The following is a 22572-nucleotide window of genomic DNA, read 5'->3' as shown; positions in this document are numbered from 1 at the left end:
TCTTTCTAATAGCTGCGCATGCTGTTCAAATATTAGGAACTTGAACATTATAGGTTTCTTATATTGCAAGATCTTTTCAAGTTAATAGACAGGCATTATGGAAATGAGTTTGAAATGAATAGATTATGTTTTTCTACTCAGAATATTATTATGCTATTGATCTAATTTCTATTGTTCTTAAACACAAAAACGATTTCCTAGTAAAGAGAATTATTTCCAATATAGCTAAATAAAAACTATGGGAAGCTTAGTTTTAAAGCCTTACACGACATTTAACAATTTTCTGAAATGTGTTGACATTTACTTGTCTAGTTTAATGCAGAATTAATGATTTATTTTGACGGAAGGAAGTCATGCAGGATTAAGAATAGACCTGAATTGGTGATTTCTTCACTTTGGTATACTGGCTTTATTTTAAGTTAAATTAATAAAAAAAATATTAAAATAAAACACCTTCAATTGGAATTGAGCTGCAACCTATAATTTAAAACTCTGAACTAAAAATGTAATAAAACAACAAGTACCCTTATGAATGTTATACCATTTTAATAAATATTGACATTTATTTATAAAAGAGACACATGTGTGTGTGGTGATCAACATGTAAATAATTGGCAGTATGTCCATGAACAGTTTACTAAATGTAATTAGGGATGAGCTTCGTGTTCGAGTCGAACCCATGTTCGACCGTTCGTCGAATTACGAACGTTACGGGCCGTTTGCGCCAAATTCAAGTGGCGTGTCATGGCCCATAATTCACTGCGGCATCACAGTGCATTGCTGGCTGATGATTGGCCAAGCATGCACTATGACCTGCATGCTTGGCCAATCACAGTGTGCAAAAAACGGAGAGCCATAATTGGCCAAAGCCAGGGTGGCTTTGGCCAATTATGGCTCAGGGGGTTTAGTACACGCCCCACACTATAAAAGGCCGCCTGCAGGTCGGCCTTGTGTAGTGTGTTGCTGCGGTGGTTAGAGACAGAGAGAGAGACAGAGTGTAATTTTTTCTAGGTAGATAGAGCAGGCAGGCTAGTCAGTTAAAGTTACAGTGTGTAGAGGATATATATGCATCCCAGGTGTTGTACATATATTTATACACTGTATAGTTTAGCTAGATCAGCTCTTCCTAATTAACTGTCAGGCAGATGATTGTGCTAGCTGCAGTATTCCCACGAGGTGTATTGCCTGTGTCCTCTGCAGTGTGCACCATAAAGCTACGTGGTGTGTGTACTGCCTTTGTCCTCTGTAGTTTGCACCTAAAGCTACTTGGTGTGTACTGCCCGTGTCCTCTGCAGTTTGCACCTAAAACTACGTAGTGTGTACTGCCTGTGTCCTCTGCAATGTGCAACATGAAGCTACGTGGCGTGTGTACTGCCTTTGTCCTCTGCAATTTGCACCTAAAGCTACTTGGTGTGTACTGCCCGTGTCCTCTGCAGTTTGCACCTAAAGCTATGTGGTGTGTACTGCCCGTGTCCTCTGCAGTTTGCACCTAAAGCTACGTAGTGTGTGTACTGCCTTTGTCCTCTGCAGTTTGCACCAAAAGCTACTTGGTGTGTACTGCCCATGTCCTCTGTAGTTTGCACCTAAATTTACGTAGTGTTTACTGCCTGTGTCCTCTGCAGTGTGCACCATAAATCTATGTGGTGTGTACTGCCTTTGTCCTCTGCAGTTTGCACCTAAAGCTACTTGGTGTGTACTGCCCGTGTCCTCTGCAGTTTGCACCTAAAGCTACGTAGTGTGTACTGCCTGTGTCCTCTGCAGTGTGCACAATAAAGCTACATGGTGTGTGTACTGCCTTTGTCCTCTGCAGGCCATTAGTATGTCTGGAAGGACAACAAGGAGAGGCAGAGAGTCACGAGCCAAAAAAAGAGGGCAAGCAGGCTCTGCATCTAGAGGCAACAGTGCTGGTCGTGGAAACGGTGCATCCTCATCAGCACATGGCCATGGGACACGCTCGTCCTTGTTTTTGGCAGCTGGCCATGTTGAGCTGCAAAATGCCGAAGACTTGGTAGAGTGGATGACCAAGCCGTCCTCATCCTCCTCATCCTCTCTCACCAAGGCTCAGGGTACTTTGTCTGGCAAAGCAGCTGCCAAGGCATCCTCTTCCCTCTGCTCAATTACATCAGTCACTCCTTCCCTAGCCCCACCATGTCCTCCTGAGGAGTCCCCCGAACTGTTTGACCACAGTGTTGGGTACATGCTGCATGAGGATGTGCAGCGTTTTGAAGGCTCAGATGATGGTACACAGCTAGAGGAAGGCAATAACGTGAGCCCAGAGAGAAGGGGTGCCCAAGAAGGTCAGCAATCTGGCAGTCATGTTCCCCCAGCTGCAGCATACTGCCACGTTTTCTACAGTGATGAGGAGGGAGGGGATGATGAGGTCACTAATAATAGGAGAGAGGAGGAGGCACAGGCACATCTCCAATGAGGCAAGATGCCTTTCAGGGGCCAGATTAAGGGCAGCACACCGACTACATCACAATGCAGAGCTACGCATGTGCAGGGCACGGCTGTGTCTCACTGTATTCCAAAAGTTCTTTGGTGTGGGCCTTTTTTGAGACGAGTGCATCAGATCGCACCGCTGCTATTTGCAACATATGTCTCAAGTGTATCTCGCATGGCCGAAACATCACCCGCTTGGGCACCACGTGCTTGACCAGACATATGTCGACCTGTCATGCAGTTTGTTGGCAAGCATACCTCAAAGACCCACACCAAAGAGCAAAGCGGACCTCCCCTTGCCCATTATCAGATGGGATCTCCAACCCCACTATACCCTCAATCCTCTCTGGAGCCTGCACTGATACGATTGAATGCGGGCAATCTACTATCGATACACCAATGGCAGATTGTACCAGGCAAATTTCCTTGCCCCAGCTGCTGCAGCGCCGAAAGAAGTACTCTCCCAGCCATCCACATGCCCAGTGGTTGAATGCTAGCTTAGCTAAATTGCTAGCACTTCAACTGCTGCCTTGTCAGTTGGTAGATTCTGCCCCCTTCCGTGAGTTTGTGGAATGTGCGGTACCCAAACGCCACTTTTTCTCATGGAAGGCGATTCTGGCTCTCTACCGCCATGTGGAAGGCAATGTCCATGCCTCGCTGGACAGGGTGGTCAGTGGTAAGGTGCATATTACTGCTGACTTATGGTCCAGCAGGCATGGACATGGATGTTACCTATCTTTCACAGTGCATTGGGTGACTCTACTGGCAGCTGGGAAGGACGCAGGACAAGGTACAAGGTGTTGAAGGTTGTTCCGCCACCACGCCTCCAAAATGCTACTACTGGTTTTGACACACCTCTCTCCTCCAACTTCTCTTCTTCTTCCTCTGTGGCCTCTTCCTGTGCTGATGTGTCCTCAGAACCAGCGGTGCTCCGTAGGCGTTCAAGGGGCTACGCAGGTATGCAGGCAAAGAGATGCCATGCGGTGCTTGAGCTGGTGTGCTTGGGGGACAGGAGCCAAACCTGGGCAGAAGTTTTGTCAGCTCTGCAGGGGCAGGCTCAGAGGTGGTTGACGCCATGCCAGTTTAAGCCAGGAATGGTGGTTTGCGACAATGGCACCAACCTCTTCTCCGCCCTGCGACAGGGACAACTGACACATGTGCCCTGTTTTGCTCATGTTTTAATTTGGTGGTGCAGCGGTTCTTGGGCAGGTAACTGGGCTTACAGGATGTCCTGAAGCAGGCCAGGAAAGTCTGTGTGCATTTCCGACGGTCATATAATGCCAGTGCTCGGCTGGCAGACCTCCAAAGGGAATACAACCTGCCCAAGAACCGCCTAATCTGTGACATGCTCACCAAGTGGAACTCTACGTTGGCCATGCTGCAGCCGCTGCACACGCAGCAGAGGGCCATCAATGAGTATCTGTGCCAATATGGCAGCAGAAATGGGTCAGGGGAGCTTGTTTTTTTTTCCCCACGCCAGTTGGCCATGATAAGGGATGCATGCACTGTCCTGTCACCATTTGAGGAGGCCATGAGGATGGTGAGCAGTGACAGTGCATGCATCAATGAGACTGTCCCTCTTATTCACATGTTGGAGCACACACTGCATGGAATAATGGACAGGGCCCTTGAGGCAGAAAAGAGGGAGGAAGAGGAGGACTTCCTTACCTCTCAAGGCCCCCTTTATCCAGACAGTGTTCCTGCTTGCCCACCTATCACACAGGAAGAGGAGGAGGAGGATTGTGTCAGCATGGAGGTGGAGCCTAGCACTCAGCATCAGCATCAGTCTTCAAGGGATCAATTACAGTCCCAAGGAACCCATGGACTTGTACGTGGCTGGGATGAGGTGGCTGCGGATCATGTCATCCCCAGTGACCCAGAGGACTCCGCACCAAATGCCTCAGCAAACCTATGCTGCATGGCCTCCCTGATCCTGCAAAGCCTGCGTAAGGATCCTCGTGTTCGTGGTATCAAGGAGAGGGATCACTACTGGCTGGCAACTCTCCTTGATCCACGTTACAAGAATAAGGTTGCGGACCTTATATTGCCGGCGCAGAGGGAGCAGAAGATGAAACATCTTCGGGGGGCCTTGCAGAAAGGTCTGTGCAACACGTTCCCAGAGACTGGGGGGTTACAAAATCCTGGTCCTGGACAACGTGTTGCTGAGGCTTCGGTCAGTCACAGAAGGAGCGGTGGAGAAGGTGGCCGTCTGACCGATGCATTCAGACAATTTTTTAGTCCGCAGCCCCAAGGTATGACCGGTTCCAGCAACCATCGCCAGCATCTGTTTTACATGGTGCGGGAATACCTAGGGGCAAGATCAGACTTGGACACCTTTCCCTCCGAAAATCCTCTGGCTTACTGGGTCTTGAGGATGGATCACTGGCCAGAGCTTGCACAGTACGCAATTGAGCTACTGGCTTGTCCTGCATCCAGCGTTCTTTCAGAACGCACATTCAGTGCTGCTGGAGACTTTGTAACCGATCACATGGTGCACCTCTCCACCGACTCGGTCGATCGACTGACCTTAAAAATAAATCAGGCTTGGATCACCACCAGCTACCAAGCACCTGATGCTAATGTAAATAATTTTTTTTTTTTGAAATGTCAGATCTCTTCAAGACTGCCGATGCTGATGCTGAGTGACTATACTGTTATGCTGAGTGACTATCCTTTTCCTCCTCAATGATCATGCTGATAGCTTGTAAGAACATTTTTGGTTCTGGGCACCGCCACCAGTGGCTAAGGCCCAATTTTTCTGCCCCTGTTTTTGTCTATATACAAAAATGCAATTTAAAAAAAAAAAAAATTCCTCAGTTTAGGCCGATACGTATTCCTCTACATATTTTTGGTAAAAAAAAAACACAATAGAAAAACACAATAAGCGTTTATTGATTGGTTTGTGCAAAAGGTATAGCTTTTACAAAATAGGGGATAGTTTTATGGCATTTTTATTAATATATATATATTTTTTTACTAGTATTGGCGGCGATCAGTGATTTTTTTCGTGACTGCGAAATTATGGCAGACACATCGGACACTTTTGACAAATTTTTGGGACCATTGTCATTTTCACAGCGAAAAGTGCTATAAAAATGCACTGATTACTGTAAAAATTACACTGGCAGTGAAGGTGTTAACCAAGAGGGGGCAGTGTAGGGGTTAAGTGTGCCCTAAGGGAGTTTTCTTACTGTGGGGGGGCATGGCTGTGCATGTGACGTCACTGATCGTCGTTCCCTAACACAGGGAACAGACGATCAGTGACAGCCACACTAGGAAGCACGGGGAGAGGTTTGTTTACACTTACCTCTCCCAGTTCTTCCTCTCTGTGACCCGACCGTGGGACACCGCCATTGATCGGGTCCTGTGGGCGCGGTCACGGAGGACCGAACTGGGTCATGAGTGCACCGCCGGCTGGGCTTCTTAAAGGGGCTGGGCTTCTTAAAGGGGATGTACCTGTACGTTCATATGAACAAGCGGTGCCATTTTGCCGACGTAAATAGTCGTGCGGCGGTCCTTAAGGGATTAAGGGGAACCCTGCGCCAAATAAAAAAAATGGCATTCAGGTCTGGTATGGATTTCAAGGGAAACCCTGTGCCAAAATTAAAAAACAAAATGGCGTGGGATTCCCCCCAAAACTCCATACCAGACCCTTATCCGAGCATGCAACCTGGCAGGTTTCAGGAAAAGAGGGGAAATGAGAGAGTGCCTGGTAATGGACTGGGTGGGAACCCATGTAATTTTTTTCAATTACTTTTATCTGTATTGCCGGGACCCGACAATTCATTATAGTCGCGAGTAGTTTTAAAATACTTTTTTTCCTTTAGAAATGTAATTTTGTGCAGGGACTGTTATAAACACAGGAAACTTGCGCTAATTTACAGGCATTCTATAGACACCCCCCAGTACGAAATTTAAAGGAATATTTCACTTTTATTGTTTATTGTTTTTTTGTTTCAAGTATTATTAAAATCACTGCTCCAGAAAAAACTTCAGTCTAAAAAAAAAAGTGCATTGATACATGTCCACTGGGGCAGGGCCAGGGTCCCCAAACACTTTTAATGGCAATAACTTGCATATTAGCCTTTAAAATTAGCACTTTGATTTCTCCCATAGACTTTTAAAGGGTGTTCCGCGGCTTTTGAATTTGCCGCGCACACCCCAAATTGCTTGCCATTTGGAGAACGGGCGAACAGCTAATGTTTCGAGTCAAACTAATGTTCGACCCGAACATAAAGCTCATCCCTATAAACCACATACCAGTAAACCTTAATCATGTGTAACAGATACACATATATCAGACAGTGCTTATGTTTTATATTTGGGATTACTGAGCCAAGGCAACCAGCACTTCTGAGATTTCTCAAAGGAGAGGTTTTTGATAGCCAACAATTTGTTCCATTTGGTGGTTAAGAGTGGCTAACACATCTGTAAAGGCTGGGTTTATAGAGGTGTTTCAAAGTCTAGTGACAAAATACAATTTAAAGTACAATTTTGTAGAAGGAATGAGTAAATGTAACTCTGCATTTAAAGTTCTATTGATTCCTTTCCTTATCAATTCCCAAAGCAAAAGTACAGACCTCTTATACAGTACATATAAGCTATAGTTCTTACTACTCCAGCTTTCATAGGACTGGACCATGCTCCAACTCTTCAGTTTTCTATTAAGTTAGTACATACTTTAGTGTTCAACCATAAAGAATTATAAGTTATAATGTATAACTGTCTATATATAGTAAAGTCTATATAAGATTGGCAAAAGCAGCCTAGATGGCTATTGTTCTCTATGGCTGGATCCATTACAATGTTGGTATATCAGAAGGGAATAACAGAGCCACATAATATAAACACTGCTCACCTCTTCTTACCATATTACACGTTTTGGTAATTTCTTTGATGAAAAATGTAAACATTTATGGAATAAGCTTAACACATTTCTAAGGCTCCATGCACACTGGACGCTAAAAAAAGCTATAAAAAAATGCTAGCAGTTTTGCAGGGAGCCTTTCAAAGTTTTTTAGGGTTTTTGAAATAGCATTTAGTGTTAGCGCTTTTTTTTTTCAATGGATCCAAAAATGCTAAAAACCGCTGGCGAGCTGCGTTTTTGAGCGTTTATTAGCGTTTTTCAGCATTTTGCGGTTTTCAGCGGTTTTTTTAATGGATCAAAAAATGCTAAAAAAACGCCGGAGAGCTGCGTTTTTGAGCATTTATTAGCGTTTTTCCGCATTTTGCATTTTTTGCATTTTTCTGCCGAAAAACTGCACTTTGAACGCAAATTTCTTGCTTTCAGAATAAAGCCCATAATCTCCACTGCTCATTAACGCTAAAAAACGTCCATGTGTGGATGGGCACATAGGCTAACATAAAGTGCAGTTTATGGGCTTTTATAAATTAACTTGCGCTAATTTACAGGCATTCTATAGACACCCCCCAGTACGAAATTTAAAGGAATATTTCACTTTTATTGTTTATTGTTTTTTTGTTTCAAGTATTATTAAAATCACTGCTCCAGAAAAAACTTCAGTTTAAAAAAAAAGTGCATTGATACATGTCCACTGGGGCAGGGCCAGGGTCCCCAACACTTTTAATGGCAATAACTTGCATATTAGCCTTTAAAATTAACACTTTGATTTCTCCCATAGACTTTTAAAGGGTGTTCCGCGGCTTTTGAATTTGCCGCGCACACCCCAAATTGCTTGCCATTTGGAGAACGGGCGAACAGCTAATGTTTCGAGTCAAACTCATGTTCGACCCGAACATAAAGCTCATCCCTATAAACCACATACCAGTAAACCTTAATTATGTGTAACAGATACACATATATCAGACAGTGCTTATTTTATATTTGCAATTACTGAGCCAAGGCAACCAGCACTTCTGAGATTTCTCAAAGGAGAGGTTTTTGATAGCCAACAATTTGTTCCATTTGGTGGTTAAGAGTGGCTAACACATCTGTAAAGGCTGGGTTTATAGAGGTGTTTCAAAGTCTAGTGACAAAATACAATTTAAAGTACAATTTTGTAGAAGGAATGAGTAAATGTAACTCTGCATTTAAAGTTCTATTGATTCCTTTCCTTATCAATTCCCAAAGCAAAAGTACAGACCTCTTATACAGTACATATAAGCTATAGTTCTTACTACTCCAGCTTTCATAGGACTGGACCATGCTCCAACTCTTCAGTTTTCTATTAAGTAAGTACATACTTTAGTGTTCAACCATAAAGAATTATAAGTTATAATGTATAACTGTCTATATATAGTAAAGTCTATATAAGATTGGGAAAAGTAGCCTAGATGGCTATTGTTCTCTATGGCTGGATCCATTACAATGTTGGTATATCAGAAGGGAATAACAGAGCCACATAATATAAACACTGCTCACCTCTTCTTACCATATTACACGTTTTGGTAATTTCTTTGATGAAAAATGTAAACATTTATGGAATAAGCTTAAAACATTTCTAAGGCTCCATGCACACTGGACGCTAAAAAAAGCTATAAAAAATGCTAGCAGTTTTGCAGGGAGCCTTTCAACGTTTTTTAGGGTTTTTGCAATAGCATTTAGTGTTAGCGTTTTTTTTTTTCAATGGATCCAAAAATGCTAAAAACCGCTGGCGAGCTGCGTTTTTGAGCGTTTATTAGCGTTTTTCTGCATTTTGCGGTTTTCAGCGGTTTTTTTAATGGATCAAAAAATGCTAAAAAACGCTGGAGAGCTGCGTTTTTGAGCGTTTATTAGCGTTTTTCCGCGTTTTGCATTTTTTGCATTTTTCTGCCGAAAAACTGCACTTTGAACGCAAATTTCTTGCTTTCAGAATAAAGCCCATAATCTCCACTGCTCATTAACGCTAAAAAACGTCCATGTGTGCATGGGCACATAGGCTAACATAAAGTGCAGTTTATGGGCTTTTAAAAAAAAAAACCCTAAACGCCAATAAACTACAGTTTATGAGCTTCAGTGTGCATGGAGCCTAAACCAAAGAACCAAAAATAATATATTGCAGTTTATCAGTCCTTAGTTGTGATGACTGCATTGATTTAATTTTTTATAGTGTTTTTTTCTTTTCTTTTTACCAGCTGATCCTGCCAGTAGCACACTTCCTGTCTTAGGGTGATAATGATTACTTACTGTACTGTATTTATGACGAAAGCATCAATGTTATCCTAGGACAGGGATACAAAAACTACCCCATTCATTTTCTCTATTAATAAAATAGGGGTGTTCTGTAGTCCTCAGAGATAACAAGAAGCAGTGTCAATAGTAACAGGCACAGCGAAAAGGAAGTTAACCGCTGATCAGATTTCTAGTAAGATCAATAGGTACTGTATATAATTTTACTCATCAAAATGTTTTATATTTAACATACCAAAAGGTAGAAAACAAGTGTATTGTTTAGATTTAAATACATTTTAAATAAAATGTGTTTCTGTAAATTTAATAAACAGCATGCACTAACTACCATTTGATGAATTAATGGACTTAAAAATAAAAGAAATAAAAAACAGCATGCACAAAAGCCAATGCCGTAGCAATTTTTGGGTAGCATACACAGCTTCCAAATCTTTCTAGTTGCCTGCTAACATACTTTTTATTTTTTTCTCAGTAATATTTCCCACTATGCTTAAAGCTCAGAAATGTTGTCTTTAATTCTTAGGGTGTTTAAGATCCACCCACAGATTTTTAATGATGGAGTTGTAAATGATATTAGAAAACCTTGATCTTTTGTTTCTTGAAAACAGAGATTATAGTTAAAGTACACATAAAAGCTAACCTTTTAAAACAACCCATTCCGTTTAAAATAGAAATGGAGGGCAAACAAATTTGTTTATACTGTAGATATACAAAACATTATAAACACATTATTTCACCTTTTTTTTTCTAAGTGATCACATTCCCTCCTCTCAGCTGCAACCTCAGAGAGCTGGGGGGGGGGGGGGGGAACAGCAGAACACTGATCTTCCCAGTGAATAGTTGTGTATGGTGGAGGGGGAGATTTGTCAGGAGAAATCTGATCATTGAAAGAGAGCAGGCTGAGTTCTCAGCACAACTAGTTATTGACCATGCTGTGCTCTCATGCCTAGTGTGGTCAGTTTTTAATAGAGAAGCAGGAATGCCAGTATTTTACACAAAGGAAGCAGTTCAAATAATACATTACCTTGTTATGCAGGTCTTTTGACAGTTCTTTTCTGATCTCCGTGGCTCAGTATCTAGTCTGCTCAGTGCATCCACATGAAAGATAACAAAAAAAAAACGCTACGCCTCCTAGGAGGCATCCTGGCAGAAGCCTCCTCTGCACTTTGATATTTCTTATATAGGTAAGGGGTGGGGCCACCTATGCTGGGCATGTGACATCACATAGGGGTGGGGCCACAGGGTGACGTAGCTAGGTGGCCCCGCCCCTTACCTATATAAGGAATGTCAAAGCACAGAGGACGCATTCATTTTTCAATGTAAAAAAATTAAATGTCTTCCTCAGTTTAGGTCAATATGTCGTCTGCTACATATTTTTGGTAATAAAATCCAAATGAGCATATATTGATTGGTTTGCACAAAAGTTATAGCATCTACAAATGATGGGATATTTTTATGGATTTTTTTATTTATTTATTTTATTTTACTAGTAATGGTGGTGATCAGTGATTTTTAGCAGGAGTGCAACATTGTGGCAGACAAATTGGACACCTAACTGACATGTTTGACACTTTTTGGGATTCAGTGACACTAATACAGTGATCAAGGCAAAAATATAATGCACTGTGGCTGTACTACTGACACTGGCAGATAAGGGGTTAACATTAGGAGTGATCAAAGGGTTAAGTGTGTCCCTAGGGGGTCCTTTCTAACTGTGGGGGGATACTTTGACTGGGGGAAAACCCCCTCTGCAGAACGGTGATCTGCCTCTCCCCAGAATGGTTGTCCAATCACAGCGGGAGTGGGTCGCCAGCGGCGCGCACTCCAGACCCTGTGTGGGTCACCAGCGGCACGCACCCCAGACCCTGTTCTGTTTTGAGGGGCTGATCCTTAAAACCTTAAAAGTTTTTTACTGTATAAAATGCCAAAAACGCTAAAGCCAAAAAAGATGCAAATATGCTAGTGTAAAAACATGGCTAAAGGCGCATTTTTAGCACTGCTTTTTTCCTGGAAGCAGCGCTGGCTATTTTTAAACATCTTGGGGCAGATCCACATACATCTGCGCCGGGCACAGCGTATGTAAGATACGCTACGCCACTGTAATTTACTTTGCTTTTGTTTGAATCCTCAACGAATTTGCGCCGTAAGTTACGGCGGCGTAGTGTATCTCTCGCGGCATAAGGGCGCGGAATTCAAATGGTTGTGATGGGGGCGTGTTTTATGTTAATACGTTGTGACCCAGTGCGCATGCTCGAAATTAAACCGGAACCAGCCAATGCTTACGACGGTGACGTCATTCTACGCAAATTCCTATTCGCGAACGACTTACGCAAATGATGCAAAAAATTCAAAATTGTACGTGGGAAGGACAGCCATACTTAACATTGAGTACGCCACCATATAGCAGCTTTAACTATATGCCGGAAAAAGCCGAACGCAAACGACGGAAAAAAATGTGCCTGGCCGACGTACGTTCGTGGATCGCCAAAAATAGCTAATTTGCATACTCGACGCGGATTACGACGGAAACGCCACCTACCGGACGCCAAAAGATTGCATCTAAGATCCGAAGGCGTACAAAGATGTACGCCTGTCGGATCTAGCCGAGATGCCGTCGTATCTTGTTTTGAGGATTCAAAACAAAGATACAACGCAGGAATTTTGAAATTACGCAGGCGTATCAATAGATACGCCGGTGTAATTTCTTTGTGGATCTACCCCCCCTGTGTGCATGCAAGGGTTCTGGTACAAATTTTGGGTGGACCTTGCCTGTTGCCTGTTCGTCAAAATACATATTAGACCCTTAAGCGTTAAAACAAGCTGTCAGAGAAATGTCATTTACCTGCATTTCTATCTTTGCAAATGTCAGCTTTGCTGCAGTGCATTGTATTTTTAAAAAAGGTGTGCAACTTTACAGGCAGGTAAAAGGCATCCCAAAAGAAAAAAAGAAAAAGCCATGTTTAATATTTCACTTTAACATTGACACTAGACATGTGCACAGAATTTTTTTTCGTTTTTTTTTTTGTTCTGTTTCGTATCGTTCCGTAGGTTCGTTTCCGTTCGTTTTTCGTACGACGAGATTTTTTCGTATTCCGATCGTTTCGTATTTTCGTTACCGTTTTATTTTCGTACATGCGGGATGGTTCGTTATTCTGTTTAATTCATGTTCGTTACTTGTTAGACAATAATTTTCGTGAATTTTCGTCAATGATTTGCATTCTGTGTTTTGGATTCCTTTTTCTGTTCGTGTTTTCGGTCGTGTGTTCGTGTGACATCTATGACAATTTGTTATAGATGTCATATGAACATGCGACTGAAGATACGAACAGAAAAAGGATTTTCGTCAATTTGTACTTTTGTAAATATATCGCGGGATTCGCGGCACTTTCAACACGCAGCTCATCCATATTAACGATTGTTAAGCCCCATACACTTGGTCAGACTTTTTTAACAACAAACATAAAAACGATCGTTTTCCGTTCGTTCTCAGAAAATTTGTTCAGTTTTAAACTCCATCAGAAAACCATTTTTGGGTTCAAAAGTCTGGCCAATTGATCTCCCTTCAGATGAAAATCCACAGAAAAGGTTATTTGGCTTTACTGTACTACTCAGCACAAAAGAGAAGCTGCTTTACTACCTACACTCACTGCCCATTCAAAAAAACGAAAATTACATCTGTGGCAAGGGATTTGCATTCTGTGTTTTGGGTCCTTTTTCTTTTGGTGTTTTCGGTCGTGTGTTCGTGTGACATCTGTGGCAAAAGATTTGCATTCTGTTGAATCCAAAATAAGAACAGAAAAAAGGAATTCAAAATACAGGGTGCGGGTCTTTTGTTGTGGATGTCGTGTGAGCATACGACTGAGGGTGCGAACAGAGAAGGGATTCAAACAAGATAAAGAGTGCAAATCTTTTGTTGTGGATGTCGTGTGAACATACGGCTGAGGATACGAGCAGAGAGGGGATTCAAACAGGATACAGAATGCAAATCTTTTGTTGTGGATGTCGTGTGAACATACGGCTGAGGATACGAGCAGAGAGGGGATTCAAACAGGATACAGAATGCAAATCTTTTGTTGTGGATGTCGTGTGAACATACGGCTGAGGATACGAGCAGAGAGGGGATTCAAACAGGATACAGAATGCAAATCTTTTGTTATAGATGTAATTTTTGTTCTTTTGCCGTTTTCGTTTTGTTGTATTTTCGTCAGATCGTTCGTTCGTATTTGCGGTTGTTCGTTATGCGGCTCATTCGTAATCCCGTTGTTTTCGTATTTTGGTGCTTTAATTTTTTCGTATGTACACATTATTCTGCGGGTACGAAAATGAACATTTTCGTACGAAAATAACATTCGTACGAACGGGAATGCACATATCTAATTGACACCCTCCTGCCCGGCTGTCATTTTGCTATAGGCCAGGGGTTCCATTGTCCTGACTGGACATCATATGACGTCCTTCAGAAAAAGCCAATTGTGCATGCCCCTGGGGGCACTCAGCAAGGGGATTGGTGGTGCGGTGTGTCGCTTGGACACACTGCATGTGTCAAATCACAGCTGATCACAGTGTAAATAGGAAGTGCCAGTTATCAATTTTCCTCTATTCGCACTGACAGCACTTGTGTAGAGGAGAGCAGATTAGCAGCTCTCCGGACAGGGGGTCTGCACTGATAATCAGTTAATCAATGCAGTCCCATCAGCAATGCCTACCTGTGCCCACCAGTGATGCCCATCTGTGCACATCAATGATGCCAATTTGTGTCCATCAGTGATGCTTTCTCATTAGTGCCACCCATCAGTGTCACCCATCAGTGCTGCCTATCAGTGCCCATCAGTGCTACATATTAGTGCCTCCTCATCAGTGTCCATTAGTGCCACCTTATCAGTGTCACCTTATCAGTGACCATCAGTGCAGCCTAACAATGTCCATCAGTGCAGCCTCATCAGAGCACATCAGTGAAGGAGAAAAAGAGAAAAATTACTTATTTACACAATTTTGTAACAAAGACTAAGAAAAACGTTTTTATTTTATTTGTTTAGCAAAAAAACAACAACTCAACAGTGATTAAATATCACCAAAAGAAAGTTCTATCTGTCTCAAACGAAGATTACAATTTGTTTGGGTACAGCATTGCATGACCACGCAATTGTCCTTCAAAGTGTGACAGTGCGGCGGAGCTAGCCGGAGACCGCGATGGAGGCTTGATAGCGGAGCTCCGTAGCAAGCAGGAGATCAGCGGCTAACAGCGACCCATCCGAGCATTTGAATAGACCCAAGGCACGGCGGATTACCTCCCCAACCTGGCGGGCAGCTCTAGTACCATGGGCAAGAACAAGAAAGGGGGAAATCGTCCCCAGAAGCTGACGGAGTTCTTCCCGCCGGAGCCCAGGCAATATGGCGCCGGCGCCACTTCCACGCCAGCATCGGGATCGAAAACTCAACCTGCTACTAGCAGGAACACTGCTAAAAGGAGCAGCCCTCCTAAATCCCTGGGATCTCCACCAGCTACACCGTGCTCAGGAAGCCCGGAGAAGTCCCGTTTTAGACCGGATGCCACAGAGGAGGAGGTGAGCCAGCTGCGTGTGTCAGGGGATGATACTAGAGAGGATACCAGGGAGCTGCCTGATTCCATTGATGTATTCCCCACTAGTAACCAGCCAGTATTAGATACTGTTTTAAAAGAAATGTTGGTGTCACTGAGAAGTTCACTGCACTCAGATATGGTTTCCTGTATGCATAAATTCAGCAAGGATCTGGGCTCCATGGCTGAGAGGGTGACACATGTTGAAAACAAGATGGGGGAATACGCGGTTACGATAAATGACTTGGTGGATGCCAATGACGACAGGGATGTTGAAATTGAGGCTCTTAAGACCAAAATGGCGGATATGGAAGATAGGAGCAGGAGGAATAATGTGAAGATACGGGGTATACCCGAAAATATTCAGTATAATGACCTCCGCGGGTATGTATCCCAACTTTTTAAAGCACTCCTGCCTGATATGTCAGAAATGGACATTACCGTGGATAGAATTCATCGTCTGCCTAAGCCCTCTTACCTCTCTGAGACTGTGCCTAGAGATGTTATTATGCGGCTGCACTTTTACCATACAAAGGAGAAACTGATGACAGCGACTAGACATAATGTCGGTCTCCCGTCGCCATACACCAACCTGCAATTCTACGCTGATTTATCACAATTTACACTGCAAAAGCGTAGAAACCTGAACACGCTCACAAAAGCCCTAAGAAATCATAACCTCAGTTACAAATGGGGCTTTCCGACAAAACTTATTGTCACTAAGGAAGGGGTGGAGTATGTGATGGAGTCAATGGCGAAGGGGCTGGCCCTGCTCAACTCGTGGGGGATTATACCAGAAGCACAACCTCAAAATCAACGTCAGAGCGGCCGCTCATCCCCTAATTCAGAATGGCGCACAGTCAACCAAAAAAATTCCCGTACTCATAAATAACCAGGATGTGGTCTTGTACCTAAGAGTACCCTGCTGGAGAAGAAGATCTTATTTTCTTTTACCCTTGTTACCTGCTTGAACTTGGTCACCCCAGTTTTCTGAGTGGCTCTGTGCCACACCCAAACTTTGGTTCTACTTTTTTTTTATTTTATTTCTGCCTATGGCTTCTGTTGCTAACTGTTCTTGTTTAAGGAATTATAACTTGCCTATCTCATTTGTCAGACTTCATATCGCGGACTCAACGGACTCTGAAGGTGTTCATGTGGGAGTCCTAAAACTGCTACATGAAGCGCCGGGGACGGAACCACTGTGGATACCCCCTCTGGATCCCGTAAGTGATATCTACAGACACTACACCACTCATAAACTGTCCACGTTTCTATGGCGATAACATTTTTATCTATTAACGCCAAAGGGTTGAATCACCCAGCAAAGAGGCGGTCACTTTGGAAAGAAGCACTTCACCATAAATGTGACATTTTGTGCGTCCAGGAGTCACACTTTCATGCCCAAAAGTCTCCTAAGTGCTCACACCCTAAATTTCCCCATGTATTTCACGCTAAGGATGACTCTAAAACTAAAGGGGTGATGGTCGCCATCAAGGACTCTGTGGCTTTCCACCTACACTCGATGATCGCAGACTCTCAGGGTCGCTTTTTGATCATAATATGCGACATAAACTCTTCCACATACACATTGGCCAATGTGTATGCACCGAATAACAGACAGACACATTTTTTCAACAGAATTATGAAAAAGATTCAGTCAGTGAGGAGAGGTCAGATCTTACTATGCGGTGACTTCAATATCACTCCTGATCCTCTCATGGACTCCACAGCTGCACCAAAGAGGTCCCCCCCGTCCCTCAAAGAGGCCCTAAGATCGCATGACATGTTTGATTCTTGGAGATGTCTCAATGCGGATGAGAGGGATTACTCGTTCTTCTCTAATTGCCATAGATCCTATAGCAGGATCGACCTGTTCTTGGTAGATAAATGGTTGTTATTTAACTGCAGAGAGGCCAAGATTAACACCATCACTTGGTCGGACCATGCCTCGATCTCTCTCCTAGTTGGGGAGACCTCTACCCACAAGCCCACATTTATCTGGAGGGCAAATCCTAGACTGCTCCAGGATGGTCCGACAAAGTCTAAAATTCTCTCTCAGCTGACTGAGTATTTTGAAATTAATAATCAATCAGTGTCTGATCCCTTTGTTGTGTGGAATGCCCATAAAGCATTTGCTAGGGGGATCTTGATCCAACAAGGTGCGAGGTGTAGGAGGATAAGGCAGCAGCATTTGAACCAATTGTTATCCAATATATCGGCACTAGAAAGACAGAACATGACTAACCCGACGGGGGAAATCTCATCACAACTTAGGCAACTTCGCACTGACCTGAGACTACTGTTTCTGGAGGACTTTGAAAAGGCCTCAAGAAGACTTAAGTTAGCGTATTACACAAGCGGCAACAGGGCAGGGAAATTGTTGGCCAATAGACTAAAGGGTATTAGACACAAAACACAGATTCCACACATAATACATCCTGTAACAAACACTAAAAGACACCACCCACAAGATATAGCAGACGCTTTTAGTCAATATTACGGCTCACTTTACAACCTTAAAAACGACCCCAATATAATACAACCTGATACTGCACTTATTCAGTCATTCTTACAAAAGGTTAAACTTCCAGTCCTATCTCCTGACCACCTTACTGCTTTGAATGCTCCCATTTCAGAAGCAGAGGTGAGACAGACAATTCATACGCTTCCCAATAATAAATCCCCAGGACCGGACGGCTTTACAGGGGAATATTTCAAGACATTTCAAGAAATTTTAACCCCACATATGGTCAATATTTTCAATGCGGCTGCTGCCTCGTCCTCTTTTCCTCCGGAGATGTTAAGGGCTATGGTTGTTGCTATTCCAAAACCGGGCAAAGAACCGAACACCCCTCAGAATTTTAGACCAATTTCTTTACTGAACAATGATATCAAAATTTATGCCAAGATCTTGGCCTCCAGACTGGTGGATATACTGCCTTTACTGATAGATATGGACCAGTCTGGCTTCACTAGGGGACGCCAGACGTCGGATGCCACTCGCCGACTGATAAATGTAATACATTTGGCTGGTAGAAGTCGAACGCCTTCTCTGCTCCTAGCGTTGGATGCGGAGAAGGCGTTCGACAGGATTCATTGGCAGTTTCTGTCACAGGTCCTGAGCAAGTTTGGTTTCTCTGGACCCATATTCTCGGCAGTGATGGCCCTATACACACTCCCCTCGGCACAGGTATATGTATCGGGTGCTCTGTCTGCCCCATTTGAAATTTCCAATGGCACGAGACAGGGATGTCCCCTTTCCCCTCTCGTGTTTAACCTATTGATGGAACCGTTGGCCTCTTACTTGCGCTCACACCCTAGCATATCTGGTATTCACGCAGGGGGCAGACAACATGTCATTAGTTTATTTGCGGATGACATCATCTTGATGTTATCAAACCCAGAGGTGTCTTTACCAGCAGTCCACGAAGCATTACAAACATTTAACGAAGTGTCGTACTATAAGGTAAACACAACAAAATCTCATATACTCAATTTAACTGTCCCTTGGCAGATGGAGCACACGCTCAAACAGAGGTTTCCATATGCCTGGAGGTCAGATGGGATTGGTTATCTGGGCATCACTTTGACTCCTAGATCAGGAGACCTTTTAAAGGCTAACTTTACTCCCTTCATGGAGTCGATGGGTCCCCAGTTATCTAAAATAGCACTATCGGAGCTATCATGGCTAGGTAGACTAGCAGCATTTAAAATGCAGATACTCCCGAAGTTGCTGTACCTCTTTAGGACAGTACCTATCACGATTCCAAACACCTATTGCAATTCTATGCAATCTCTACTGAATAAATATCTATGGCAGGGCAAAAGAGCTAGATGTGCATTTAGCAAACTTATTAAGAGTAGAAACGCGGGAGGAATGGGTCATGTCCATATACAGGATTACTACTTTGCTTCCATACTAGCACAGCTGAAGCATTGGTTTTCGCCACACGCTAACACACCGTGGAAGGAGTTGGAATTGAGCCAAATCCCACACGGCAGTCTAACAAATTTTCTAATGACAGCTCCCTCTTGCGGATCCCTAAGCACCACATTAGCCCCTCCCATTCTAGCATCCGTAAGAGCATGGATGTATCTGAGAGCAAACACGAAGGAGGTCGACGACTCTTCCCCCTTAAAACTCCCCATCGCGGCGTTAAAACTCCTAATACCAAACATAACTATTGATAAGTGGGTAGAAGGGGGAATTGAATATCTGGAAGATGTAATGGTGGGGGGGCAAGTAAAACCCTTTGAACAGGTACAAAAAGAATTCCATCTCCCACTCACGACTAAATACACTTACGTGCAAATACACCACCTAATAAAAAAAGACCCTCTGATCTACACGGTTCTTCCGGCAAAATTATTACGCTATTACCAAAACCCCTCTTACACTACTGGAGGTATATCAGTTATATACACATGTTTGAGGGACAAGAACACTTGTATAAAAAACCTATCTATGCTAGCATGGGAAAGGGACATTGGAACAGAATACTCTCCACAACAGTGGGGTTCAACGTTTCGCCTTACTCACTCCTCCACTAAATCCACAAACATGCGGGAAATGCAGCAGAAGCTGACACTTAGGTGGTACCTTACCCCATATCGGATATCCAAGATACACAAGGGGGCTTCTCCACTGTGTTGGAGATTGTGCGGAGAAGTGGGTACACTGTTCCACACCTTATGGGGGTGCCCTTATTTACACATCTTATGGTCCCAAATTGAACGTTTATTATCTACTATCATTGGCCACAGACAGGTACTAACCCCAGATATGGCACTGCTGTCTCTAGGACTACAGGGCATACCGCCACCTTTTAGAGTTGTGGTGTCAAATATCCTCTTGTGCTCACGACTGGTGGTCCTGAGACACTGGAAGGCCCCTGTGGCTCCCGGACTCTCAGAGATCATTCAGTCAATTCAGACATGTGGTACGTACGAGGTTCTCCATTCCTCGGCTTTAGGCAGTGGGGACTCGGTTTCCAGGGCCTGGGAACCATGGTTCAAGTGGTACCGCGAGGGAGCAATATTGTAATAACTTCATTGCCTTGATTCTGACTTTACGAGATCTTTAGTGCAAGTATGGTTTATTGGTTGTTGATGCTTACGATGTTCTAAACGTTTAGAGCCATATATGATGATAGTTTAACCCACATATGGAGAAAGAATTTTATCGCGACATGATCACCGCTGCGACCAATGAGAGGGATCGCTCATGGCGGTGGTGCGGATAAGGCCTATGTTTAGGACCTTGATGGAAAACTATCTCCTATCCTAGCTGAGGCTGTTAATGTTAATTCTAATCTATGTAAGATTAACATCTGTACTGCATCTTCTAGGTTCAATTTTGTATGTCTTGAAAAATTGAATAAAAAACTATTGAAATTAAAGTGTGACAGTGCTAATAGCTGAAAATTGGCCTGGGCAGCAAGGGGGTGAAGCATTGAAGTGGTTAAAATTGCTGATCTCCACAAAAAAAATTTTTTTTATGTTTTTGCATTAGTGCATGTCCCCTTTGCAGTGCCTTGTCTCCTGTGCCATTTGTTTGACAGTCTCCTATCTATTAGCTATGGAAATGGTCAGAATTAATTTTAAAAAAAAAGGTACACAATAAGAGGTATCCCCTTACATCTCAAAAAGAACCAGGCGAGAGCCCATCAGGAAAGCTTACATGCACACAGAGGTGACACCAAAGAGTACTACATGGTGCTCTGCATCATGAGCAGATGATAAATCAGTTTGACATAATTATTCATGATAAATAGGGTTTATCTTAGGAAAAAAGTAGAATAAATAAAATAATTGAATGACTTTGCTGTACAGTTTACCCCCACATAAATTAGAATTCAACTGAACAAAGCTTAAAAATAGCTACAATACAGTATATTCATGTTATTTGCCATACATGTTAAGTGCAACATAAACTAATTGTGCTTTATAAATCTAGAATTAGTTATTTTTGCAAAACATCTAGGGCGCCAACATTTCACAGATGTATTATTTAATGTTCCTATGCGGGAATAATTACAAATGCCAAGATAAAACACATGGCACATTTAAAAGAAGACTTTTGTTTCGAAATGGCATAACTTTGTACAATATTTGAAAACGTAACATTTTATAAAATTTGAAGGTGATATTCACATACATAAACAGCAGTAATAATTAAAACATTTTTGTATATAGGTTTTGCTGTGTTTTATTTATTTTTTTATTTTTAACACACTTAGGCCCCATACTCACGAGCAAACATGTCTGCTGAAACTGGCCCGCAGGCCAGTTTCAGCAGACATGTTTGGTCGTGTGTGGGCGCGAGCGGGCCGAATTCCAGCAAACATTTGCCCGCCGGGCCTTTTCCCAGCAGACAAATATTCCTGGACTTGTTTTAAAACAGCCCGCTGGAATTCAGCCCGCTCGGACATGTACGGTCGTCAGTACAGACCTACCGTACATGTCCAGGCGCCCGCCGTCCCTCGCATGCGTCGAATGACTTCGACGCATGCGTGGAAGCATTTTAAAGGCGGGCCGCCCACGTCGCCGCGTCATTGTCGCGGCGACACCGCGTCATCGACGCGGCGACACCGCGGACACGCCCCGCGTATTGTTTACGCGCGGACTTCTGTACGATGGTGTGTACAACCATCGTACAGAAGCCCTCTGGCAGACATGTATGGTGAAAACGGTCCGACGGACCGCTTTCACCATACATGTTTGGTCGTGAGTACCCGGCCTCAAAGGTATTTCTGCATATTTGTATGGCTCTTAAGAACACGTGCCAGTTCAGTTAATTAGAATTCACAAACTGTTAGCTTTGTCCAATTTGGACATTGCTTGCTTATTAAAGAACCTTGCACAATCAAGAAGTCTGCTTGAGACAGCTGGAAGAAGTGCTATATCCTATAATTGTAGTAAACAACAATGGGGGTGGCGAAAAATTAAGTACCAGTAAGAAAAACAGGAAATCCTTGCCTCTGGGTTAAATCTAAGATGGCAACATTATTATCCTGCTCCTAATGCTTACAATTTTTGCTGAAGATTTACGGAAAGGCACATAACTGAACATTATTACAAGTTTTTACATCTATACCAAATCTGAAAATACATTATTACTAAATAAAAAAGAATAAAAAATAAAAAGGCCACAACAATATAATATTTTGAAAAAAACTTAAATTACATATTAACCACTTGCCTACTGGGCACTTATACCCCCTGCCTGCCCAGGCTAATTTTCAGATTTCAGCACTGTCACTATTTGGATGACAATTGCACAGTCATGCTACACTGTAAGCATATGAAATTTGTATAATTTTTTTCACACAAATGTTTTTTATTATTTTTGCTAAACATACATTTAAAAAAAAAATGTTTTAATAGTTTGTTTTAAAATTTTGAAAACAGGTAATTTTTTCCT

The sequence above is a fragment of the Rana temporaria genome, chromosome 5 (genome assembly GCF_905171775.1).
Source record: "Rana temporaria chromosome 5, aRanTem1.1, whole genome shotgun sequence".
Lineage (NCBI taxonomy): Eukaryota > Metazoa > Chordata > Amphibia > Anura > Ranidae > Rana > Rana temporaria.
This window is presented reverse-complemented; position numbering follows the sequence as displayed.